Genomic DNA, 27780 nt, shown 5'->3' with positions numbered 1-27780 from the left:
TTGCACACTCTTGGCATGCTCTCAACCAGCTTCACCTGGAATGCTTTTCCAACAGTCTTGAAGGAGTTTCCACATATGCTGAGCACTTGTTGGCTGCTTTTCCTTCACTCTGCCGTCCGACTCATCCCAAACCATCTCAATTGGGTTGAGGTCGGGGGATTGTGGAGGCCAGGTCATCTGATGCAGCACTCCATCACTCTCCTTCTTGGTAAAATAGTCCTTACACAGCCTGGGGGTGTGTTGGGTCATTGTCCTGATGAAAAACAAATGATAGTCCCACTAAGCCCAAACCAGATGGGATGGCGTATCGCTGCAGAATGCTGTGGTAGCCATGCTGGTTAAGTGTGCCTTGAATTCAAAATAAATCACAGACAGTGTTACCAGCAAAGCACCCCCACACCATATCACCTCCTCCTCCATGCTTTACGGTGGGAAATACACATGCAGAGATCATCCGTTCACCCACACCGCGTTTCACAAAGACACGGCGGTTGGAACCAAAAATCTCCAATTTGGACTCCAGACCATAGGACAAATTTCCACCAGTCTAATGTCCATTGCTCGTGTTTCTTGGCCCAAGCAAGTCTCTTCTTCTTATTGGTGTCCTTTAGTAGTGGTTTCTTTGCAGCAATTCGACCATGAAGGCCTGATTCACGCAGTCTCCTCTGAACAGTTGATGTTGAGATGTGTCTCTTACTTGAACTCTGTGAAGCATTTATTTGGGCTGCAATCTGAGGTGCAGTTAACTCTAATGAACGTATCCTCTGCAGCAGAGGTAACTCTGGGTGTTCCTTTTCTGTGGCGGTCCTCATGAGAGCCAGTTTCATCATAGCGCTTGATGGTTTTTGTGACTGCACTTGCAGAAACTTTCATAGTTCTTGACATTTTCCTGATTGACTGACCTTCATGTCTTAAAGTAATGATGGACTGTCATTTCTCTTTGCTTATTTGAGATATTCTTGCCATAATATGGACTTGGTCTTTTACCAAATAGGGCTATCTTCTGTATACCCCCCTACCTTGTCACAAAACAACTGATTGGCTCAAAGAAGGAAATAGATTCCACAAATTAACACCTCTTAATTGAAATGCATTCCAAGTGACTACCTCATGTAGCTGGTTGAGAGAATGCCAATATTGTGCAAAGCTATCAGCAAGGAAAGGGTGGCTATTTGAAGAATCTCAAATATAAATTATATTTTGATTTGTTTAACACTTTTTTGGTTACTACATGATTCCATATGTGTTATTTCATAGTTTGATGTCTTCACTATTATTCTACAATGTAAAAAATAGTCAAAATAAAGGAAAACCCTTGAATGAGTAGGTGTGTCCAAACTTTTGACTGGTAGTTTATATACAGTTGAAGTCAGAAGTTTACATACACCTTAGCCAAATACATTTACTCAGTTTTTCACAATTCCTGACATTTAATCCTAGTAAAAGTTCCCTGTCTTAGGTCAGTTAGGATCACCACTTTATTTTAAGAATGTGAAATGTCAGGATAATAGTAGAGAATTATTTCTTTCAGCTTTGATTTCTTTCATCACATTCCCAGTGGGTCAGACGTTTACATACACTCAATTAGTATTTGGTAGCATTGCCTTTACATTGTTTAACTTGGGTCAAACGTTTCGGGTAGTCTTCCACAAGCTTCCCACAATAAGTTGGGTGAATTTTGGCCCATTCCTCCTGACAGAGCTGGTATAACTGAGTCAGGTTTGTAGGCCTCCTTGCTCACACACGCTTTTTCAGTTCTGCCCACACATTATTTATAGGATTGAGGTCAGGGCTTTGTGATGGCCACTCCAATACCTTGACTTTGTTGTCCTTAAGCCATTTTGCCACAACTTTGGAAGTATGCTTGGGGTCATTGTCCATTTGGAAGACCCATTTGCGACCAAGCTTTAACTTCCTGACTGATGTCTTGAGATGTTGCTTCAATATATCCACATAACTTTGTCCTTCCTCATGATGCCATCTATTTTGTGAAGTGCACCAGTCCCTCCTGCAGCAAAGCACCCCCACAGCATGATGCTGCCACCCCCGTGCTTCACGGTTGGGATGGTGTTCTCCGGCTTGCAAGCTCCCCCTTTTTCCTCCGAACATAACGATGGTCATTATGGCCAAACAGTTCTATTTTTGTTTCATCAGACCCGAGGACATTTCTCCAAAATGTACGATCTTTGTCCCCATGTGCAGTTGCAAACCGTAGTCTGGCTTTTTTAATGGCGGTTTTGGAGCAGTGGCTTCTTCCTTGCTGAGCGGCCTTTCAGGTTATGTCGATATAGGACTCGTTTTACTGTGGATATAGATACTTTGTACCTGTTTCCTCCAGCATCTTCACTAGGTCCTTTGCTGTTGTTCTGGGATTGATTTGCACTTTTCGCACCAAAGTACGTTCATCTCTAGGAGACAGAACGCGTTTCCTTCCTGAGCGGTATGACGGCTGCGTGGTCCCATGGTGTTTATACTTACGTACTATTGTTTGTACAGATGAATGTGGTACCTTCAGGCGTTTGGAAATTGCTCCCAAGGATGAACCAGACTTGTGGAGGTCTACATTTTCTTTTCTGAGGTCTTGGCTGATTTCTTTTGATTTTCCCATGATGTCAAGCGAAGAGGCACTGAGTTTGAAGGTAGGCCTTGAAATACATCCACAGGTACACCTCCAATTGACTCCAATGATGTCAATTAGCCTATCAGAAGCTTCTAAAGCCATGACATCATTTTCTGGAATTTTCCAAGCTGTTTAAAGGCACAGTCAACTTAGTGAATGTAAATTTCTGACCCACTGGAATTGTGATACAGTGAATTATAAGTCAAATAATCTGTCTGTAAAAAATTGTTGGAAAAATGACTTGTCATGCACAAAGTAGATGTCCTAACCGACTTGCCAAAACTATAGTTTGTTAACAAGAAATTTGTGGAGTGGTTGAAAAACAAGTTTTTTAATGACTCCAACCTAAGTGTATGTAAACTTCCGACTTCAACTGTGTGTGTGTATATATATATATATACACACACACACACACATACATCTCCCACACCAACCCTCAAACACACCCCTGAGCAATTCCAGACTCAGATACCACACATAGAAATACTTTTTCAGAAACCACCTCAAGAAAACACTCACCAATGAGCTTAACCAAAAACCATCACACACAACACCCATTCTGGCTTATTCCTATGGTTTTCATGCACTCCTTCTAATCAGGGACTGATTCAGACCTGGGACACCAGGTGAGTGCAATTAACTACCAGGTAGAAACATAAAAGTGTTTCAGCCCTCCAGGACCGGAATTGAACAGCCCTGCTATAGACCTACAGTAATCCTACCTCCTATGCTATGGGAGTACTGTACATGAAGGATTCCACTTAACCCTTCATGGCCAATGGATTTGAAATGTACAGTATATATATGTGGTTGACATAGAAGGTATCATAGCTGTACAGTTAAATATGTGATTGATATAGAATCTAGATTTTAGAAGGTATCATGCCATTTTCGGTTGGATTTGAGATGTACAGTACAAGATATGATTGATCTAGAAGCTATCCTACTGTTGTTCCAGGTGGTCTACCTTACCGCCACGTTCCCTTACGTGATGCTGGCCATCCTGCTGGTACGTGGTATCACCCTGCCTGGTGCTGCCCAGGGCATCGTCTACTACCTCAATCCCAACATCACCCGCCTGGCAGACCCACAGGTACCCTCATACCCACCCTCATACCCACCCACTACCCACGCCCATACCCGCCAACATACTGGGTCTTTTTCATTAGGCACAAAACTGAAGAAAACTGACTGAAACAGGGAGAGACTATCAGGACTTGTCCAATAAGAAACGCTTACATTGTGAAACCTTTTAGAACGTTTTCCAATGTGTGCCCTAGTAAACACGACCCTGGTAACCATGCCTAATGTCTGAGAGGATACTGATTGTACTGGCTGCTTTCTAGCCAGTCCCAAGCGCCCCTCTATTGGAGTAGGTCTAGTCTGAATCAGTCTATGTAGGGTGTCCACCCACTCCGCCCAGAGTGGGTAAAAACGCACTTTGATGATGACACTTCACTTTCTTATGTTATAAGTACATTTTACCAAGACAAATATGAATATTCGGCTTGGACGACATACCATATATACCGGTGGCGGTCGGTGCCGTTTAAGATTAGGGAGGATGATTTTGTTTTCTTTGAGCATGGCCTTATTTCTATTACAGCATATTGGATGACTGTCATTCATATTCCATTTACCCAGCTCAATGTAACATCGATAGGTTTAGGCTACTACATGATACTTGAATTTGCCCTATACCCATCATGAGGTTGCTACAACCTAGCCTACAAGTTTCTAACGTAGGTGCACAGGTCGAGAGACAAATTGGAGTAATCAAGGTGACAGACAGTGACTCATTCAATACCATCTTGCACACTCTTGCCTGCATCTAGCTGATCTGGGGTGTAATCATTTGTCGAAACAGTTGCAAAACCTTCAGTTTCGCAACTAAAACAAGAAGTTTCTATTGGAAATAATTCAGCTCGGTTCGTCCCTGTTTCGTTGAATTTGCTTCCATTTAAGAAACATTTTGCAACAGAATCGGCAGAATAAATATACCCCTGATCACCCACGCACACAGTTCACTTTCTTAGAAGCCACATACAGCATCATCACTTTCCTCATTGTATAAATCCTTCTCGCATCTATGCGCTCTCCTCCTCACCTTCTCCCTTTGTTTGTGGACTTCAGTGCACAACACAACAGCTGTCTGTGACCAAGTGAAAAAACCTCTCCAAGCCAAACCTTCATACCATAACCATTAACCACAACACAGCCTACATAGTTGTCACCATATTATCTAACGTCATAGTCAACATAGCTACTAGAACTAACTCGTTAGTAAACCCACAATCCAATCCATATGTACAATCACACAATACAGTGTACAGCAAGCTGTTTAGCAGTTACACCGGCCAGCCCCGGTGGCAATAAATTAATAAAACCAAAAGCTTACTTTCACTTGGAAGAGTTGCAGTGTTGAATAGCCTTAGCCAGCTAGCTAACATAAATAGCATTTGTCTCACTGTTTGAGTCAGGTTGTTGAACAGGCTAAAGTAGCTGCATTAGCTGGCTAAGTAAGTGAAAGGTAAACTAAGTAGAATAAAAAAAATACAACAAAATATAGCTAGCTCTCTCTCTCTCTCTGCTGCTTCTCCTTTATTTTTGAAGAAATTAATTTGTTCAAAACTGTTCAACTATTGTCATTCAGCTACTCACCACACACTGCAGTGCTAGCTAGCTGTAGTTTATGCTTTCGATACTAGATTCATTCTCTGATCCTTTGAGTGGATGGATAATATGTTTATTCATGCTGCAAGAGCTCTGATAGGTTGGAGGACGTCCTCCGGAAGTCATCATAATTAGGCCTGTGGCGGTCACGAAATTTTGCCAGCCGGTGATTGTCAAGCAAATAACTGTCGGTCTCACGGTAATTGACCATTAATTAACATAAACACATTTAGCATCTCCTGGCTTCCACACATAGCCTACAAGCCACTGATGCAGACCTTTGGAACATCTACATTTTTAAAAGTCGTATTAAATCCATGTAATATAGCCTACACCTTCACAATAAATCCATGTTTTATTTTAGACAGGTCTAAAGAAACATGATATGAAGAAAATGTAGTCTATTTCAGAAGAAAATAATAGCATACTCTGAGTTGTCCTTATGTTAGGTCCTGATCTGGCTATGCCATATGGCTGTGGGCTACACTAGTTCATTTAGCAGACAAGATTTGGCTAGAATTCTGCTACATTATTTTATATTATTTTGTAGTATGAAGAATACAATTGAACAAAGCTGAATAAAATAGAAAGGATATTTTCTCCAATCGATTTGAGGGAGTTCTGTGTTGTGCGGTTAGCAAAGAAATAGGTACTCCTATGTGCTTAATTTAGAGTTATTAATGTAACTTTAGTTGTTCTACAAACTTTGGCCTATATGTTTTGATTTTTAATACATTGTAAGGCTACATGATGCGAATCTAATGATGATTTGAAAAAAGTTGCTTGAAAGGCATGAGCTTTGTTTTTTTGCGCAGGCAGTACACACTTCATCAGTTTCTAATTCACAATTTGACAAGCACTTGATAATGCCTTGAATTTCACAGCGGCATCCCCTTTGTGTGGCCATAATGCACCCTAAAAAAATCCACGCCTTGTGTGGCCGTTGTTCCCTTCTCCCTTTGTGCTGCGTCCCCCCCGAAGGACCTCTCACTTACATGCGTGATCGGGTCTTTCTCACAGGCTACCACTTCGGGGACGCAACTGCGTGCATCCTTATCCAATTCCGAGGTGCATATTGAAGATATTGGAAGAACTGTCCACATTTACTTTTCGTCAGCAAACAAGATGAGTAGGCCTAACGAACTGCAAAAGCATTAGCCTATGTCAATCTACTATCCCCCATAATACAAAAGTTGACCGATTCTATTCTGTGCGAGAAATAAATATTCCAAATATAGTCTGGGACAGTTGTGGGATGCGATAGATCCCAAATTAATACAACCAGTAGCATCCCACTTTTTTTCTACACAATGAGGCTGACACAACAGATCAGAACGTTTAGCTTAAAATGTGATAAACTATTAGGCTATTTCTTCAAATTATAAGCGCAGCAATGCACACACGGCAGTAGGCTATAAGCGCGAATGTTCCATTAGTGGGAAAACACCATTATCAAAAGGGACTGTTAATGCGATTATGCATGTAATGCTTTTATTATAAAGGTGCATTTTTATGGTGAAAATTATCTTCACCAAACTTGAAACTCACGTGCTGCTTATGTATGCCAGTTAGGCTTTACACCCCTTGTAAAGCGGATTAATGTGCTTAATTTCTAGAAGTTATTTGGCCACTTTAGTTGTGATACAAACCTTGTCAAAACATATAAGCATATAAACATATATATGGGCTAGGCTACATGAGGTGTGTGACTATGATTAGAAAAAGTCGCCAAAAAAAGGCATTGTTTCTTACCTTACGCTGGGCATCATTCACAAGTGATAATATATAATTCACAAGTGATATGCTAATATTGTCACCCATCAGACTATTCTTGATTTAATCTTGTCTTTACATACACTACCAGTTAAAGGTTTGGACACACCTACTCATTTAAGGGTTATTCTTTATTTTGACTATTTTTTACATTGTAGAATAATAGTGAAGACATCAAAACTATGTAATAACACATATGGAATCATGTAGTAACCAAAAAAGTGTTAAACAAATCAAAAAATATTTGAGATTCTTCAAATAGCCACCCTTTGCCTTGATGACAGCTTTGCACACTCTTGGCATACTGTGGACTTTCCACCGTAGTTGCCCCTACGGAAACACCCTTGAGGTGAACTGGGTAACTTGTTCACCTCAAGTAAAGCCCTTCTAGTAACCAAACCTCCTGAATCAAGATCCATGTTGCCTAAATTGTCTTTAGCGTTTATTTTATTTTTTATAGCTGCCCTTGTGTGTACTTCCGGTAATACTGTATGAAAATATGGATACCGCCTAACCCTAATGATTATTGTGGTGAGTGATTTTGAAGGAGTCAGGCGCAGGAGAGTAAATCAGAGAATAAAAGGTTTATTCCGAAAACACAGCGGTACGCAGCAAGGCGTCAAACAACTCCAGTGCGGAAATCAGACGCACTGGAAACAACAAGGCACACGGGTGAAATATCCCGCCGATACGACATACACAGAGCTCCACCGAGCTAATATAACCTTCACAATAAACAATCACACACAAAGACAAGGGGGCAGAGGGAACACTTCTACAGGTACTGATGAGGGGATATGAACCAGGTGTGTGTAATAAACAAGACAAAAAAAATGGAATGATGAGATGAGGAGCGGCAGTGGCTAGAAGGCCGATGACGACGAACGAAGAAGCCTGCCCGAACAAGGAGAGGAGGCCGCTTCCGAGGAAGTCGTGACAATTATTCATGTTCTGAATCGTTCAGTAGGGTCTTTCTCTGACGTTTCATTAACAGTACATCCAAAAAGTTGGATTTCGTAACCTAGTACAGTTGAAGTCGTAAGTGTTCATACACTTAGGTTGGAGTCATTAAAACTCGTTTTTCAACCACTCCACAAATGTCTTGTTAACAAACTATAGTTTTGGCAAGTCGGTTAAGACGTCTACTTTGTGCATGACACAAGTCATTTTTGCAACAATTGTTTACAGACAGATTATTTCACTAATAATTCACTGTATCACAATTCCAGTGGGTCAGAAGTTTACACACACTAAGTTGACTGTGCCTTTCAACAGCTTGGAAAATTCCAGAAAATGATGTCATGGCTTTAGAAGCTTCTGGTAGGCTAATTGACATCATTGGAGTCAATTGGAGGTGTACCTTTGGATGTATTTCAAGGCCTACCTTCAAACTCAGTGCCTCTTTGCTTGACATCATGGGATAATCAAAAGAAATCAGCCAAGACCTCAGAAAAAAAATGGTAGTCCTCCACAAGTCTGGTTCATCCTTGGGAGCAATGTACAAACAATAGTACGCAAGTATAAACACCATGGGACCACGCAGCCGTCATACCACTCAGGAAGGAGACGTGTTCTGTCTCCTAGAGATGAACATACTTTGGTGCGAAAAGTGCAAGTCAATCCCAGAACAACAGCAAAGGACCTTGTGAAGATGCTGGACGAAACAGGTACAAAAGTATATATATACACAGTAAAACGAGTCCTATATAGACATAACCTGAAAGGCCGCTCAGCAAGGAAGAAGCCACTGCTCCAAAACCGCCATAAAAAAGCCAGACTACGGTTTGCAACTGCACATGGGGACAAAGATCGTAGGTGACAGGACGGCTGCACCGTATTGAGGGGAGGATGGATGGGGCCATGTATCGCGAGATCTTGGCCAACAACCTCCTTCCCTCAGTAAGAGCATTGAAGATGGGTCGTGGCTGGGTCTTCCAGCATGACAACGACCCGAAACACACAGCTAGGGCAACTAAGGAGTGGCTCCGTAAGAAGCATCTCAAGGTCCTGGAGTGGCCTAGCCAGTCTCCAGACCTGAACCCAATAGAACATCTTTGGAGGGAGCTGAAAGTCCGTATTGCCCAGCGACGACAGCCCCGAAACCTGAAGGATCTGGAGAAGGTCTGTATGGAGGAGTGGGCCAAAATCCCTGCTGCAGTGTGTGCAATCCTGGTCAAGACCTACAGGAAACGTATGATCTCTGTAATTAAAAACAAAGGTTTCTGTACCAAATATTAAGTTCTGCTTTTCTGATGTATCAAATATTTCTGTCATGCAATAACATGCAAATGAATTACTTAAAAATCATACAATGTGATTTTCTGGATTTTTGTTTTAGATTCCATCTATCACAGTTGAAGTGTACCTATGATAAAAATTACAGACCTCTACATGCTTTGTAAGTAGGAAAACCTGCAAAATCGGCAGTGTATCAAATACTTGTTCTCCCCACTGTAGATGGGAGGGGTTGAGGGTAGCTGAAGGATGGATGGAATTAAAAACAGAAAACAAATAACTATTGTAAAATACATTGTGTCTGTAAAATTGATATAGTATGTATAAACTGGAAGTAGAAGCCTAAGTGTTGCTGTCCATTAGTTTACTCCAATTCGGGGAGGGGTGTAAGGGTTAGGGGAACATAATAAAGGAAAATATATTTATATATATATATATATATATATATATATATATATGCAGACATATTTTTTTTATAACATTACCCATTGCTAAAATTATGCATTTCTGATTCGACACTCTAGTCTATGCATCTATCTATGCAGCCACCCTCTCTCTATCTCTCTGTCTTTGTCTTTCTTTTCTTTCTTTCTCTCTCTCTCTTTTTGTCTTGCTCCCTCCTTCTTTCTCTCTCTCGCTCTCTCTCTACTTTTACCCTTTCTCTTTCCCTCATTTTTTTCTCTCCATCTTTCCTTCCTTCCATCCATCTCTATCTATCTGTCCATCTCTGTTTAGGTATGGATGGATGCGGGGACTCAGATCTTCTTCTCTTATGGCATCTGTCTGGGGAGCCTTACCGCCCTGGGCAGCTACAACAAATACAACAACGACTGCTATAAGTGAGCCTCATACACGCACACACACACAGTAGATGATACAACAAACCAAATTCACAAAGTGGTACTAATTTCATCAATTTAGCTCACCAAGACAAATAAAGCAAAGGAATAATTTAACCTTTCAATTTTCATCTCATGACTTGGCAAAATTAACCGTAGAACTTGAAGTTGATGAACATTTGCTTTTGAAGGGACTCCCTGGCTTTGTTCCAAATGGCACCCTATTTACTATGTAGTGTACTACTTATGACCCAGTAATAGGGAGACATTTAGGAGGCAGACCCCGACTCCCAGTCCCCAGATGTTTTACATAAAGAATGCCTGGAATGACAGGGAAAACACAGAGGCCGTACCCCAACTAGAACAAAATCCCACACTGCCTGTTTCCCACACTGACACACAGGTCTTGGCAATTACAAACCCAGGGTCGTGTTCATTAGGGAACATAATGGAAAATGTTTTAAAGCATTTTGTTTTATTGATTCTTCTTTTTTTATAGATAGTTTGAAGTCAGTGATTGATTGAGATTGTCTGTTCCCTATATTTACTCAGTGATTGATTGTGATTGTCTGTGTTGTTTGCCAGGGACTGTTATTCCCTGTGCCTGCTGAACAGTGCCACCAGCTTCCTGGCAGGCTTTGCCATCTTCTCTGTGCTGGGCTTCATGGCTCAGGAGCAGGGCGTGGACATCGCAGATGTGGCCCAGTCAGGTACATTACAGTTTTCTATGCCAATATACAGTACCAGTCAAAAGTTTGGACACACCTACTCATTCCAGGGATTTTCTTTATTTTTACTATTTTCTACATTGTAGAATAATAGTAAAGACATCAAACTATGAAATAACACATGGAATCATGTAGTAACCAAAAAAGTGTTAAACAAATCAAAATATATTTTATATTTGAGATTCTTCAAAGTAGCCACTCTTTGCCTTGATGACAACTTTGCACACTCTTGGCATTCTCTCAACCAGCTTCATGAGGTAGTCACCTGGAATGCATTTCAATTAACAGGTGTGCCTTGTTAAAAGTTAATTTGTGGAATTTATTTCCTTCTTAATGCATTTGAGCCAATCAATTGTGTTGTGACAAGGTAGGGGTATACAGAAGATAGCCCTACTTGGTAAAAGACCAAGTCCATATTATGGCAAGAACAGCTCAAATAAGCAAAGAGAAATGACAGTCCATCATTACTTTAAGACATGAAGGTCAGTCAATCAGGAAAATGTCAAGAACTTTGAACGTTTCTTCAAGTGCAGTCACAAAAACCATCAAGCGCTATGATGAAACTGGCTCTCATGAGGACCGCCACAGGAAAGGAACACCCAGAGTTACCTCTGCTGCAGAGGATACGTTCATTAGAGTTAACTGCACCTCAGATTGCAGCCCAAATAAATGCTTCACAGAGTTCAAGTAAGAGACACATCTCAACATCAACTGTTCAGAGGAGACTGCGTGAATCAGGCCTTCATGGTCGAATTGCTGCAAAGAAACCACTACTAAAGGACACCAATAAGAAGAAGAGACTTGCTTGGGCCAAGAAACACGAGCAATGGACATTAGACTGGTGGAAATCTGTCCTTTGGTCTGATGAGTCCAAATTTGAGATTTATATTTCCAACCGATGTGTCTTTGTGAGACGCAGAGTAGGTGAACGGATGATCTCCACATGTGTGATTCCCACCATGAAGCATGGAGGAGGTGTGATGGTGTGGGGGTTTGTAACAAGGCACTTAAGTAATACTGCAAAAGATGTGGCAAAGAAATTAACTTTTTGTCCTGAATACAAAGCGTTATGTTTGGGGCAAATCCAACACAACACATCACTAAGTACCAATCTTCATATTTTCAAGCATGGTGGTGGCTGCATCATGTAATGGGTATGCATGTTATGGGCGAGGATTAAGGAGTTTTTTAGGATAAAAATAAATGGAGTACAGCTAATCGCAGGCAAAGTCCTATAGGAAAACCTGGTTCAGTCTGCTTTCCAACAGACACTGGGAGATGAATTCACCTTTCAGCAGGACAATAACCTAAATCACAAGACCAAATCTACACTGGAGTTGCTAACCAAGACGACATTGAATGTTCCTGAGTGGCCGAGTTACAGTTTTGACTTAAATTGGCTTGAAAGTCTATTGCAAGACTTGAAAGTGGCTGTCTAGCAATGATCAACAACCAACTTGACAGAGCTTGAAGAATTTAAAAAAGAATAATGGGCAAATATTGTACAATCCAGGTGTGCAAAACTCTTAGAGACTTACCCCAAAAGGCTCACAGCTGTAATCGGGGCCAAAGGTGTTTCTAACATTCGCAGAGTACGACCCTGCCTTACACAGGAAGCAGCACAGGTCCTAATCCAGGCACTTGTCATCTCCGGTCTGGATTACTGCAACTCGCTGTTGGCTGGGCTCCCTGCCTGTGCCATTAAACCCCTACAACTCATCCAGAACGCCGCAGCCCGTCTGGTGTTCAACCTTCCTAAGTTCTCTTACGTCACCCCGCTCCTCCGCACACTCCACTGGCTTCCAGTTGAAGCTCGCATCTGCTACAAGACCATGGTGCTTGCCTACGGAGCTGTGAGGCGAACGGCACCTCCGTACCTTCAGGCTCTGATCAGTCCCTACACCCAAACGAGGGCATTGCGTTCATCCACCTCTGGCCTGCTGGCCCCCCTACCTCTGCGGAAGCACAGTTCCCGCTCAGCCCAGTCAAAACTGTTCGCTGCTCTGGCACCCCAATGGTGGAACAAGCTCCCTCACGACGCCAGGACAGCGGAGTCACTCACCACCTTCCGGAGACACTTGAAACCCCACCTCTTTAAGGAATACCTGGGATAGGATAAAGTAATCATTCTACCCACCTTTACCCCACCCAAAAAAAAAAAAAAAATGTAAAAAATAAAAAATATATTATAAAGTGGTTGTCCCACTGGCTATCATAAGGTGAATGCACCAATTTGTAAGTCGCTCTGGGTAAGAGTGTCTGCTAAAAGACGAAAATGTAAATGTTACATGTATTGGCATAGGGGGTTGAATACTTATATAATCAAAATATATTAGTGTTTAATAAATGTTATTTTTTATTCTTCCACTTTGACATTAGTCTTTTTGTGACAGAAAAGTACAATTAAATCCATTTTAATCCCACTTTGTAACAGAACAAAATGTGGAAAAAGTCAAGGGGTGTGAATACTTTCCAAAGGCACTGAATGTGTCTGACTGTGTTGTATGGCTGTGCTTGTCTGACTGTATGTCTGACTGTGTATGGCTGTGTGTGTCTGACTGTGTGTGTTTCTCTCCAGGCCCTGGGCTGGCCTTCATCGCGTACCCTCGGGCTGTAGCCATGATGCCTCTCCCTCAGCTGTGGGCTGTGTGCTTCTTCCTCATGATCATCATGCTGGGGCTGGACACACAGGTGTGTGTGTGGCACGCACACACACACTCACACACAAACACACAGGGTCTCTTCCACTCATGCATCCAGTATATAACAAATAATTACAATGTAACAAGCATCGTATCGACATGCACACGCAGACACACACACAGTATGCAACAGACAAGCATTGCAATGTAACAACCATCTTACACATACCAACCTACCTCGTTCCCCTCCCCCTTCCACCCCCTGTCCAGTTTGTGAGCCTGGAGGCCCTTATGACCTCTGTGACTGACCTCTACCCTACGGTGATCCGGCTGGGTTATCGACGTGAGCTGCTGCTGCTGATGGTGTGTGTCGTCTGCTTCCTGGTTGGCCTGGTCATGGTCACCCCGGTGAGTCTGGTTGGATGGATGAATGGGTGGATGGATGAATGGGTGGGTGGGTGGATGATTGCCTGGCTACCCAGACTCCTTGCTCCGGCCAAACGCTACGCCATGCCCATTGACATTAGTTTCTTCTCTGGAAGTCTGAATCTGAGTACCTCCCCGACCATTCACCGAATGCGAACACGTTCAGGGCTGTCTGATTGGTCCAGAAACCAATGGGTTGGGCCAGAGCAAGAGCACACGTGGGTAAAGCGGCGGTTAGAAAATGTGTCTTTGGCTTTGATACTCTGATTGGTTAGAGACGATCCAATCGCTGATTACTTTGTAATTGTACAATGCCCCTTGTGTCCCTCCTCACCATAAACAACTTCAATGATGGCAGTCCCAGACTAAAGTATGTAGCGAACGACAGAGCAGCAGAAGAACTTAGTGTGAGTCGTCAGTCTAGGTGGATGGATGGTTGTCTGTTTTACTGGACACATGACTGGCTGGCTAGCTTGGGGGGCTGTCTACATGACTAGCTACATGGCTAGCTGGGTGGCTGGCTGACTGGCTGGCTGGCTGGCTGGCTGGCTGGCTGGCTAGCTGTCTGTCTGTCTGTCTGTCTGTCTGTCTGTCTGTCTGTCTGCTTGCCTGTCTGTCTATCTGTCTACATCAGTGTTTCCCAACCTTGGTCCTCGTGTACCCCCAACAGTACACATTTTAGTTGTAGCGCTGGACAAACACACCTCATTCAACTCATTGAGGCTTATCCAGGGCTACAATGAAAATGTGTACAGTTGGGGGTACTCTAGGACCAGGGTTGGGAAACACTGGTCTACATGATTGGTTGTCTGTTTGTCTGTCTGTCTATTTGAACTAATGTCCAACTAGTTGACATATTCACATACCGCTAGACACTCTGTTACAATTAGTACATTATCCAAATGTATTCTCCCAATTAAATAATATCCCTCTATCTTTTTAATTGTATAGATCTATGACGTGGTGATAAATCTGTGACGTAATGTTCTCTCACTCTCTTTGGATAGGGTGGTCTCTATGTGTTCCAGATCTATGACCACTACTCCTGCAGTGGGGCCAGTCTGCTGCTCCTGTCCATCTTCCAGTCAGTGGCTGTGGGCTGGGTTTACGGTGAGTCCAGAGGTTGTGCACAATAAATACCTTATCACAGGCTTAACACAACATCATTCACCCTAATGTACACTTAACATTGAACACACCCTCTGATGGGTGCCTCGAAACACAGTAATTTCTCTTTCTTACTTTTATCTATATATCTCTCTATGGCTGTCTCTCTCAATTGTGCAAATACACACAAAGTGAGCCGCCGGTGGTGTTGTTTAACTATGCACAAATCTTGTATGTCCTCTCCCCTTACCTTCCATATTTCTATTCAGGTCAACAATATATGAATCTGGAGTAGTCTATTGTGAGCTGCAGACATTCAGTGTGAGCTGGAGTGTAGTGGAGACAGAGCCAGCGCCAGCCCTATTAATTAGTCACTGTCTCCCCAGCCCCTAAATCTTCCCGCTGAACGTGTCGCCACACAGTCTCAGCCATGGGGCCCTGGGAAGCCCACAGTAGCTGCCTCAGATACTAACACACAAAAAGCATAGACAAAGAAAAGCTCAGGCAGGAATCTCCCTTAGATGCTAACGCTAAGTCGCTAACACAGAAAAACTCAGGTGACAGAAAAACCTGAGCATCAATCTGCCTCGAACGCTAACATACTAACGTTCTAACGCTAACATCCCAAAAACTCCAGACACACAGAAAAGCCTGTGCATAGATCTGCCTCAAATGCTAACACTAATGCTAACACTAAGTCTCTAACATAGACAAGCCAGGGTGTAAATCTGCAGATAGTCTACAGTGGAGCTGTAGAGGGATTTTGGGTGTTCTACTTTAATTTGTTTCCATGTAAGTTGAGATTGTAAGAGACAATTGTTGTTTTACGATAAGGGCCCGAGCCAGGAGGTAGAGACACAGGGGCTGTAGATAGGAATGATGATGGGGACTGGCGCAGTCTGTGTGAGGTGGGAACCTGTCTGCTCTGGTGGATTCCTAAGCAGTGGGAACTGTGTGTGTGTGTGTGTGTGTGTGTGTGTGTGTGTGTGTGTGTGTGTGTGTGTGTGTGTGTGTGTGTGTGTGTGTGTGTGTGTGTGTGTGTGTGTGTGTGTGTGTGTGCGTTTAGCGTCAAACATGCGTGCCTACAGTGCATTCGGAAAGTATTCAGACCCCTTCACTTTTTCCACATTTTGTTATTTAACAGCCTTATTCTAAAATGGATAAAATTGTGTTTTTCCCTCATCAATCTACACACAATACCCCATAATGACGACGCAAAAACTGGTTTTTATAGAATTTTGCTAATGTATAAAAAATTAAAAAAAACAGAAAGATGACATTTACATAAGTATTCAGACCCTTTACTCAGTACTTTGTTGAAGCACCTTTGGCAGCGATTACATTCTTGCTACAAGCTTGGCACACCTTTATTTGGGGAGTTTCTCCCATTCTTCTCTGCATATCCTCTCAAGCTCTGTCAGGTTGGATGGAGAGCGTCGCTGCACAGCTATTTTCAGGTCTCTCCAGAGATGTTCGATCAGGTTCAAGTCCAGGCTCTGGCTGGGCCACTCAAGGACATTCAAAGACTTGTCCCGAAGCTACTCCTGAGTTGTCTTGGCTGTGTGCTTAGGGTCGTTGTCCTGTTGTAAGGTGAACCTTCGCCCAGGTCTGAGGTCCTGAGTATTCTGGAGCAGGTTTTCATCAAGGACCTCTCTGTACTTTGCTCCATCTTTGCCTCGATCCTGACTAGTCTCCCAGTCCCTGCCGCTGAAAAACATCCCCACAGCATGATTCTGCCACCACCATGCTTCACCATAGGGATAGTGCCAGGTTTCCTCCAGACGTGATGCTTGGCATTCAGGCCAAAGTGTTCAATCTTGGTTTCATCAGACCAGAGAATCTTGTTTCTCATGGTCTGAGAGTCCTTTAGATGCCTTTTGGCAAACTCCAAGTGAGCTGTCATGTGCCTTTTACTGAGGAGTGGCTTCCGTCTGGCCAGTCTACCATAAAGGCCTGATTGGTGGAGTGCTGCAAAGATGGTTGTCCTTCTGGAAGGTTCTCCCATCTCCACAGACAAACTCTGGAGCTCTGTCAGAGTGACTATCGGGTTCTTGGTCACCTCCCTGACCAAGGCCCTTCTCCCCCGATTGCTCAGTTTGGCCGGGCAGCCAGCTCTAGGAAGAGTCTTGGTGGTTCCAAACTTCTTCCATTTAAGAATGATGAAGGCCACTGTGTTCTTGGGGACCTTCAATGCTGCAGACATTTTTTGGTACCCTTCCCCAGATCTGTGCCTCGACACAATCATGTCTCGGAGCTCTACGGACAATTCCTTCGACCTCATGGCTTGGTTTTTGCTCTGACATGAACTGTCAACTGTGGGACCTTATATAGACAGGTGTGTGCCGTTCCAAATCATGTCCAATCAATTGAATTTACCACAGGTGGACTCCAATCAAGTTGTAGAAACATCTCAAGGATGATCAATGGAAACAGGATGCACCTGAGCTCAATTTCGAGTCTCATAGCGAAGGGTCTGAATACTTATGTAAATGTGCAAAAATCTCTAAAACCCTGTTATCCCTTTTTCATTATGAGGTATTGATGAGGAAAAAAGTTAATTTAATCCATTTTAGAATAAGGCTGTAACGTAACAAAATGTGGAAAAAGGGAAGGGGTCTGAATACTTACCGAATGCACTGTATATAGGCCCAGGGAGAGTTGAGGTAGGCATGCTTTACATCCCTGTGGAGAGCTGTGGAAATTGGGTTTGACCAAGGTCGTTTAGACTGCGGTCAGGTCTCCAGTGGGTCCTCTATGGTCGTTACGACCGTGGGATTTAAAGGTGGTCTATTTAGGACCTTAGACAATATCCTGTTCTACGGTTCTACGGTCTTATATGGGTTTGTGCTCTGATTTAAGTGGTTTGGCGTCTCTAGGACCATTTTCTAGCTTTCAATTACTGGTCTTCAAGATTGTGCCTGGACTTCAGACTGACCTTGTATGGTCCTTTCAATTCAGAACCATGGTTCAACCATTGTTGTGGTCAGAACCAGGCCTTGACCACAGAACCACGTAATAACCCTCGCCCTGTTCCTTAGGGCCTGACAGGTTCAATGACAACATTAAGCACATGATTGGCTACAGCCCGCTGCCCTTCTTCAAGCTGTGCTGGCGCTACCTGACACCAGCCATGTGCACGGTGAGTGACCTTTAACCCTTGACCCCTGTGTGTGGGAGGAGTCCTGTGAACTTCACATATCCCAATTGTGTCTGTCATTGGATATCTGTGTATACATGTGAGCAATTGTGTGAATTATTTGGTTACCTTTTTTGCAGAATCTAGTTGTTGTGACTTTTCTCTATACATTTCTTACCCTATAAATGGATCAATTTTGAATCAGACTGATACACTGGTCCAAGATGAATCCATTAGGTCATATTCAGACAAGCAATGTGTGTGTGCAACTCTCTTTCTCTGTCTCTCTCTCCAGGCAACGTTTGTGTTCTCCTTGGTGTGCTGGTCCCCTCTGTCCCTGGGGAAGGGCGTAGTAGCCCCGGGGTGGGCCACAGCCCTAGGCTGGCTCCTCACCCTCTCCTCTGTCTCCCTGCTGCCCATCTGTGCGCTCTACGCACTGGCCACCACCCCCGGCAGCCTAACACAGGTCAGTCACACAGTGACATTTTTTACACCAACAACCAACTACTACACTTGGCCTTACCATAACCCTGACTCTCACATTAACTGTTACTCTTGCCCCTACCGTCCAACACTGCACTATGTGGACTGACTCTACACTTACTTACCTCCATCTCCCCTGTGACTTACCCTATGATTATACAAGACATTAGTTAGTGTGCCTTGAAAATAACTTGTACCTTCCCATCATGCTATAGTGACTAGGTTGGCCAGTAAGTCAGTGCAGAAGACTGTACTAAGCATATAAGACATACTGTACAGTGCATTAAGGCATATGTTGTGTGTGACTAACAACCCGTCCATCTCTCCTGTTGCCTGTAGCGTTTCCGCCGGCTGTGTCGTCCTGCCCCCAACTCCAATTTGGCCCTGGACCACCGGACCACCTCTCTCACCTTTGACACCTGTCTGGCTCTCACCGCCGAGAAACCCAAGGAGCCAATCGCAGACGTGATCTAGGAATGACCTCCCTGGGTTTAGCCAATGATACGGTCTCACGGTTTCTGCGCACCAATGGGACAGATCGGAATCGGGGATCAAGGGATGTATGGAGATGGGAAGGCCTCTGCCCCTCTGTTGTGTCCTCACAGATAAATGGAGACAGGATGGTGGTTGAAACTGTGATGGAATCCAGTTGTATGCTATTGGGCCTGGGATACGTGGACTTGGCTTAGTGACATGCCCCTGACTGTGTGTGTTTTTGTGAATGAAGGAGAAGGGGAGGGGGGAAAGAGAGGGGAAGGGAGGGAGGGATAAAAGCCAGTCCCAAATCGCTCCCTATTCCCTCCACCTTGGCCCTAACCCCTCATCTGAAGGTTCTGGATAGGTGTAAGCAGTGTAGTAATAAAGCTTCCGCCATATTGCTTCCACCTTACACATCTGCAAACGTTGGGGCCAATGGGAAGGTTAGGGATCGAATTGTGACCGGCTGACTGTGTAGAGAAGGGATGGGAGTGAGGGAGGAGTAGAGCGAGACAAACACTTTTATATTTATATGTGATCATGGGACTGACATTAATGAGCTGCTGTGTGACACAGATCATTACCTCATCATAATTTCAGTCAGACTAGCCAATGGTTTCTGACTGGACTATTTAGATCAGACTGATTGGGTCTGAAATGGCACCATATTCCCTATATAGTGCACTACTACTTTTAACCAGGGCCCATAGGGCTGAAACTGTTTACAGAAAATGAGAAATCTCCTCTGGATTGGAAGTAGTGAAAATAAATAAAAAATATCATACCGTAAAGGATATTTTCTCCTTTTTGCTATTTATTGTGTTGAACAATGAAATAATGAAACAAGTAAAATGAATGCAATAGTACCATGTTGAAAACATAAGTAATAATCAGAGACATATTATACACTGAGTGTACGAAACATTAGGAACACCTGCTCTTTCCATGACATAGACTGACCAGGTGAATCCAGGTGAAAGCTATGCTCCATTATTGATGTAACTTGTTTAATCCACTTAAATCAGTGTAGATGAAGGGGAGGAGACAGGTTAAAGAAGGATTTTTAAGCCTTGAGACAATTGAGACATGGATTGGGTATTTGTGCCATTCAGAGGGTGAAAGGGCAAGACACAATATTTAAGTGCCTTTGAACGGGGTATGGTAGTAGGTGCCAGACGCACCGGTTTGAGTGTTTCAAGAACTGCAACGCTTCTGGGTTTTTCACGCTCAACAGTTTCCCGTGTGTATCAAGAATGGTCCACCACCCAAAGCACATCCAGCCAACTTGACACAACCGTGGGAAGCATTGGAGTCAACATGGGCCAGCATCCATGTGGAATGCTTTCGACCCCTTGTAGAGTCCATGCCCCGACTAATTGAGGCAAAAGGGGGTACAACTCAATATTAGGAAGGTGTTTTGTACACTCAGTGTATAGTAGGAACTCTGACATACGAACATGTCTGGAATGGAGGTTGTTCGGAACACTGAAATGTCCGTAACTTTGAAATTCACTTACAAAACGCATTATAGAATATATTGATTTTATATATTTTTATAGAAAATATTTGTTCCAGAAAATATATATATATATTTTTTTTTACATGTGTTTTCTAATCATTTATCCAGATACTGTAATATCTGATGTGTTTTTTAGACCATGTAAGCAACATTTACGTTTTACAGAAGTTCCCAGTTTCATATTGCCTGTTTGGTTGATTGGTCTATCTGTAATTCCGAGGCTCGTATCTTTGAAGTTCTACTGTATATAATCTAATTGCATAATGTAAGAGCTTCACAATCATGTGAAAAGCGCTGGGACTATTACTTGTTCTACAGTATGTGACAACTGTGACTAATCATGATCCAATGTGTTCTATTTTACTTCTCAAAGCTGCTGGAAACGTACACTGTCATCTCGGTTTACAAATTGTGAGCCATGGATATGGCTCTTTTATTTCATTAAGATGTTTCTTTGTTTACTTTCTCATTGAAATCATGATTTTTTTTTAAACATGCTTGTGTTGTATTAAACGAGTGTGTGCATACATATGTGTTTGTGTGTGTGACTGCCTGTGTGTGTGTACAGAAGGCTGTGTTCCTCCACAGAGTATCAAGTTTTAATGTCGCACGCACAAGTACAGTGAAATGCCTTTCTTGCTAGCTCTAAACCCAACAATGCAGTAATCAATAACAATGTAATACTAAAAATAACATAAGGTAGAACAAAAACACACAATAAATAGAAATAAGAAGAACATGAGAAAGTGAGTAAGCATACTATATACAGGGTCAGTCAGTTCCAGTACCATATTTACAATGTGCAGGGATAATGGAGTGTTAGATATGTATAGGTCAAGGGTGGCTAGGCATCAGGATATTTGATAAACAGAGTAGCGGCAGAGTATATGATGATTGTATGTGAGTGGGTGTGTGTGACCATATTATGTGTGTGTGAGCAAATGATGAAGTGAGTGTTACGTGTGTGTGTTGGAGTGTCAGTGTGCGTGAGTGTGAAGGGCCCTGTGAGTGTGCAAAAAAGGGTCAACTCAGTGTGTATAGTCATTTTGTTAGCTATTTAGCAGTGTCATGGCTTGGAGATAGAAGCTGTTCAGGAGACTGTTGGTGTTAGACTTGATGCACCAGTTCCACTTGCCGTGCGGAAGCAGAGAGAACTGTCTATGGCTTGGGTGGATGGAATCTTTAACGATTTTCAGGGCCTGCCTTTCACCACCTGATATAGAGGTCCTGGATGGCAGGGAGCAAGGGCCCCAGTGAGTCCTATTTCACTGGCGTAGGTACGTTACCTCTGTGACCTAGGTCCTAGGGGACATCCTGTACTTGTCACCTACCCCCCCTTGCTGCCACAGCAACAGATGACAGAAGAGAGAGCGCCTCTGAACAGGCACACCACACTTCAGAGCGAGAGAGTGAGAGATAGTCAGGGAGAGAGAGAGAGAGCGCGATGAAGAGATGGATGGGCTCCTTTAGAAAGGATCAAAGCCAACTTGTCATCTATCACTCGAGAACAAATGTTGTGATTCTCATTATTATGCCAACGTTCTTTATCTGATTTATTTTTATCCCAGCGGGCATTAGTAGTCTATTATGCATGAGAGAGGGAGAGCGTGTGTGAGGAAAAGAGAGTGTGTGCAGCCCTAATGGCGCCCTATTCCTTACATAGTGTGGTAAGTAGTGCACTATATAGGGAATAGGGTGACATTTGGGACACAGACAGAAAGTCATCGAGATGAAGAGCTGTGCCCGGGGAATTCTGGAACCATCCACCATCACTTAGCCAGTTGGTTATGTAAAAGAGTCCGGTGTCAATTAGCTGTATTGGATTCCCCCACAGCAGGCGACCATAGAACTGGGTTGTCCCTGCTCCACACGTGTCTATGCACGCGTGGTAATGCACATGTTGTTTTAGTGGTGAGTATTTTAGATACTCTGGGACTCCTGTGCACAACGTGCAATCTATCACTATTTCACTGGGCCATTGAACTGTATATGGTACTAGTGTGTGTGTGTGTGTGTGTGTGTGTGTGGGGAGATGAGGGGGTGGTTAGTTCCATATGATTCCCTGGCATACATCTTCTGTTTCAGCTGATCAGGATTAGAAATGATCCAGTGTGTGTGTGTGAGATAGAAGGAATGAAAGAGAGAGAGAAACATATTGGAGGATGTGTGGCAGATGCAGTTTGTCCATGCCCAAGCGCTATACTGTATGAGTGTTTAGGTTGTCTTTGTAACCCACCCACCTCCTTTTCCTTTTCTATCCCTTTCCTACCCTCTCTCCCCTTCCATATAGTTTTTTTGCCATTATCACCAGTTGCTTTATAAGTTGTTCTTTGTGTAGCAAATCACACGATTTTGTGTAAGCAAACACAAAAAAATATTACCTGCAGCAGCATTGACTGTCGTTGGTTTACATGTAGTTGTAAAATGCACATGTATTCTGAATTCACCTCAGTGGTTTACAATGTATTTATACTTTTTTTTTTTTCATTTGTCAAATGTGTTGCTTGTGAAATCACCAGAAATATTTTAGTCATTTAGCAGACACTCTTATCCAGAGCAACTTACATGAGCAATTAGGGTTAAGTGCATTGCTCAAGGGCACATCGACAGATTTTTAGTCGGCTCTGGGATTCAAACCAACAACCTTTCAGTTACTTTCCCAACTCTCTTAACCGCTAGCGTACCTGCCGCCATCCAGGGTTTATACACATCATTGGGTCTGATACACCTCAGCTGTCAGGGGAGGAGAAAGTTGTGATTAACTCAGGAAATGTATTATTCATAGAATTCAAATTCATTACAATGCATTTATTTTTGTTTGTTTATCATCGAGAGGGGCATAACGTGACAGTTTTCTTTGTTGCTTTTCTGGATTAAGTACACTTCCGGAATGGACCCTTTCATTTTCCATGTAATGTGGCAGGTAGACGTTTATTAGTCTTGTCCTTGATGCAGAACAGAGCAATTTCTGCTAGATGAGCCAGCTGCAAAGTCAAAATTGGCTAAATTGTAAAAATTCATGAAAACAAACATTTGCTTTGTTTATTTTTTGGGGTTTAAAATCCGATGTAATGACTTTGTGGCTGTGTCAGCTAGTGACCACTCTGCAGAGCTGCCTCCAGAATAAGATTCATTAGGAAAAAAGCTAACCTGCTATAATGCGGGGGGCATTGGTTGTGTCGGTCATGCATGTGGAGGTGTGAGAGGGGGAGAGGCTTAGGGTGGCAGTCAGCACATGGTGTTCTGTTTAATGTTTTGGCCATGCTTAGAAGTCCACCCACACACACCCTCTTTCTTGCTCTCGCTCTCTCTCTCTCCCTCTCTCTCATACTAGGCCACAGTATTACTGGATTAGTACAACAAGGGACATCTCAGGATTTTAGAGGGGGAGGATGGGCGCTCGGGTTCACCCACACAAAAATGCACATTTATTGATAACCTAACGTTTGCCCTTTCTCAAGCGGACAAATGGGGACTGGTGGGTTGGAGGGAGTGTGGTTGTGTGGGACCAGAAGTCCCCACAATAGTAAATGAACAACATTTGACCAACTGGGGACATTTTCTTGGTCCCCACAAGCAGTGGTGTAAAGTACTTAAGTAAAAATACTTTAAAGTACTACTTAATAGTTTTTGGGGGTATCTGTACTTTACTTTACTTTACTATTTATATTTTTGCCAACTTTTACTTTTACTCCTAAAGAAAATTATGTACTTTTCAGTCATTTAGCAGACGCTCTTATCCAGAGCGACTTACAGTTAGTGCATACATTATTTATTTTTTCATACTGGCCCCCCGTGGGAATCGAACCCACAACCCTGGCATTGCAAGCGCCATGCTCTACCAACTGAGCTACACGGGGCTACACGGGACTTTTACTCCATACATTTTCCCTGACACCCAAAAGAACTTTTGACAGGAAAATGGTCCAATTCACACACTTATCAAGAGAACATCACTGGTCATCCCTCCTGACTCACTAAACACAAATGCTTTGTTTTAAAATTATGTCTGAGTGTTGGAGTCTGCCCCTGGCTATCCGCCAATAAATAAATAAAATAAAATGTTGATTAATATAAGGAATTTTAAATGGTTTATACTTTTACTTTTACTTTTGATACTTAAGTACATTTGAGCAATTCCATTTACTTCTGATACTATATTTAAACCAAATACTTTTAGACTTTTACTCAAGTAGTATTTCACTGATACTTGAGTCATTTTCTATTAAGGTATCTTTACTTTTACTCAAGTATGACAATTGAGTACTTTTTCTACCACTGCCCACAAGGTCAAATGCTATTTCTAGGGCGTTTAGAGTTAAGGTTAGAATTATGGTCCTCTGTAGCTCAGCTGGTAGAGCACGGCGCTTGTAACGCCAAGGTAGTGGGTTCGATCCCCGGGACCACCCATACACAAAAAAATGTATGCACGCACGACTGTAAGTCGCTTTGGATAAAAGCGTCTGCTAAATGGCATATTATTATTTTTTATTATTAATTAATGTTAGGGTTAGAATTAGGTTCAGGGTTAGGAGCTAGGGTTAGTTTTAGGGTTAGGGTTAGGGTTAGGAGCTAGGGTTAGGGTTAGGAGCTAGGGTTAGGGTTAATGTTAGGGTTAGGATTATGGTTACGGTTAGGGTTAGGGTTAGGTTTACGGTTAGGGGTTAGGGAAAATTTGATTTTGAATGGGACTGAATTGTGTGTCCCCACAAGGTTAGCTTTACAACACTGTGTGTGTGTGTGTGTGCGTGTGTGCGTGTGTGGGTGCTTGTGTGTGTGTGTGTGTGCGTGTATGGGTGCGTGCGTGGGTGTTTGCGGCTAAACAGAAGGAAGTTTCCATATCTCCTTCCCTCTCTCGCTCTCTCTCTCTCTGTGTGTTTTGATGACTCCTATGGGAAAGCACTGTTCTGTGACTCAGCCACCAGTAAACTAGTAAACAAACACAGAGCTGGAGATGCATGAAGAGTCACACTTCCCCTCTGAGAGTTTGGCCCTAGACTGCTATGTATGCATCAGCTCTCTCCAAACACACAGGCATGACACCCCTGGCACACACACACTTCCCTGAAGACACAATCTATTGCCAAGACACACACACACTGACAGTCCCAAAACAGTCCCTCCTCATGGACTTGGGACTGAACTCTTCCCTATACAACTAAGTCCTAGACTTCATGAAGGGCCGCCCCCAGGTTGTGAAGGTAGGCAACATAACCTCTTCGACTCTGATTCTCAACACAGGTGCCCCACAAGAGTGCATCCTCAGTCCCCTCCTGTACTCCTTGTATACCCACGACTGCGTGGCCTCACACAGTTCCCCGGGGGCGAGGAGCACAGCAGAGCGCACAGCAGAAGATGGTGAACGCAGTTCTCCAAACGTGCCTCTCCACCCTCACTGGGAAGTCGGCGCAAGAGGTCGGTTTCGCGCGCCAGGCACGTGGAGCTCCTGCTGGTCGCAAACAAGTCTATGAGAAGGAGAAGGGGCTGGAGGTGTCCAAGAACGCAGCCGCCACGCTCAAGAGCTTCTGCAAGTGGCAGAACCAGCAGAACCCACTGGACGACGACAACCAGCACCACCACGATGCCACCATCCTCTTCCCCTCCTGTACTCCTTGTATACCCACAACTGCGTGGCCTCACACAGTTCCCACTCCATTATCAAGTTTGCTGATGACACAAGAGTAGTAGGTCTGATTACCAACAATGACGAGATGCCCTACAGGGTGGAGGTAGGCACTCTGATGGCGTGGTGCCAGGTAAACCACCTCTCCCTCAACATCAGTAAAACAAAGGAACTGATTGTGGACTTCAGGAGGAACCAGGCTGGGCATGCCCCCATACTCATCAACGGGGCCGCCGTGGAGACAGTCAAGAACGTCAAGTTCCTCAGCGTACACATCTCAGAGGAGCGGAAATGGTCAAACCACATGGACACCGTGGTGAAGAAGACACGACAGCGACTCTTCGACGTCAGGATCCTGAAGAAATACCTCCCGCACAGAAAGAGAAAGACGTGTGCTCAGCATTGTGAACATGGGACAGGACACACACACTTTTTGAGACAGTTGAACTGTGAGAACTTCTATTCTGAAAATGCCATAAATTATCCATCTCTACAGTTGTACAATTCTGACTTCAGACACTCTCCAGCCCACTGTTACAGTTTCTCCTTCAATTATTAAAAGAGCCACACTTAGAACCTTTAAAAATAACAGGCAGGTGTTAAATACACCATTTAAATGCTGAGATAGAGTGCTATTTTCTATTTGGCCTACTATAACAAGAACGGAAGCTTATGAGTTGTGGTGGTGGCTGGTGTTGTTGTTATTGTTGACATTGTGTGGCTGCTAGTAGTGATGATGTCACGCTTGAGTGAAATGACCTCCAATAGACCCACACAGAGACCAGAGTGAATGCCCCTGCTCCCATCGCACAAAAGCCGTTATTCTGTACAGTGAGTAGGCTAAACCCGCGGGCGACTGGGGTATCTGGAGCGTTGTAGCATAGCGCTGGTTTTCTATAGCAGTCCATAGAGTGACTCCTTGTGACTGTAAATGACGGCACGTTTTTTTTTTTATATCTCCTTCCAAAACACGAGTGTATTTTTTTCAATCTCACAAAGGAAGAAGATTTTGAGGGATGACCCCTTCGAATTGAACCCTTGCGCGCGATCATATTTAGACGACACACATGCTCGCGCGTTTAAAAAGGCACACGACATACACTGCTACGCTCTTGCTGTCCCAACTAGTGGGAAGGCTGAAGATATGGGTGACATTACAGAAAAATGCTTTGTTCTAGTACTCCTTTACACTCCTGTTTGCGTCTCGGCGCCGGGGACAGGGCCAAAAAGTGGAGTTGAGTGGGGCGGCAGACTCCGAAGCCTCCTGCACTTGACTTTGCTTTGATTTCGGCAGACACGAGAACGCAGCAGAGAGAGAGACGATGGGGGTGGTGTGGAGAGTGAGTGCAAAGGGGCAGGACTTTTTTTCTCTCCTCTATTAAGAGGAAACTTTGTGTTTTGTTCTCCAAGTTCAGCTCAGTCCTCAAGCCGGTTTCTCCGCTGGTCCTTTCTTCCATCTCCGCTGTGTATTTTCTTCCATTCCCTCCGATGCCTTAATT

At 43.5% G+C, this 27780-nt stretch overlaps 1 pseudogene across 1 annotated transcript in view; it reads left to right on the top strand.

Moving 5' to 3' along the window:
- Positions 1 to 19933, top strand: part of LOC311116186 (sodium- and chloride-dependent GABA transporter 2-like) — a 36091-nt pseudogene extending 16158 nt beyond the window's left edge. Inside the window, exons 7-15 of the transcript in view lie at positions 3579 to 3713; positions 10037 to 10140; positions 10726 to 10850; positions 13447 to 13559; positions 13781 to 13918; positions 14944 to 15046; positions 18082 to 18182; positions 18475 to 18645; positions 19002 to 19933. The product of the transcript in view is annotated as a sodium- and chloride-dependent GABA transporter 2-like (transcript). The remainder of the gene's footprint in view (positions 1 to 3578; positions 3714 to 10036; positions 10141 to 10725; positions 10851 to 13446; positions 13560 to 13780; positions 13919 to 14943; positions 15047 to 18081; positions 18183 to 18474; positions 18646 to 19001) is intronic.
- The last annotated feature ends 7847 nt before the right edge of the window (positions 19934 to 27780 follow it).

Source organism: Coregonus lavaretus (genome assembly GCF_964263955.1).
Source record: "Coregonus lavaretus genome assembly, contig: HAP1_SCAFFOLD_75, whole genome shotgun sequence".
Lineage (NCBI taxonomy): Eukaryota > Metazoa > Chordata > Actinopteri > Salmoniformes > Salmonidae > Coregonus > Coregonus lavaretus.
Note: the sequence above shows the minus strand (reverse complement) of the source record. Positions and strands in the feature narration are given on the sequence as shown.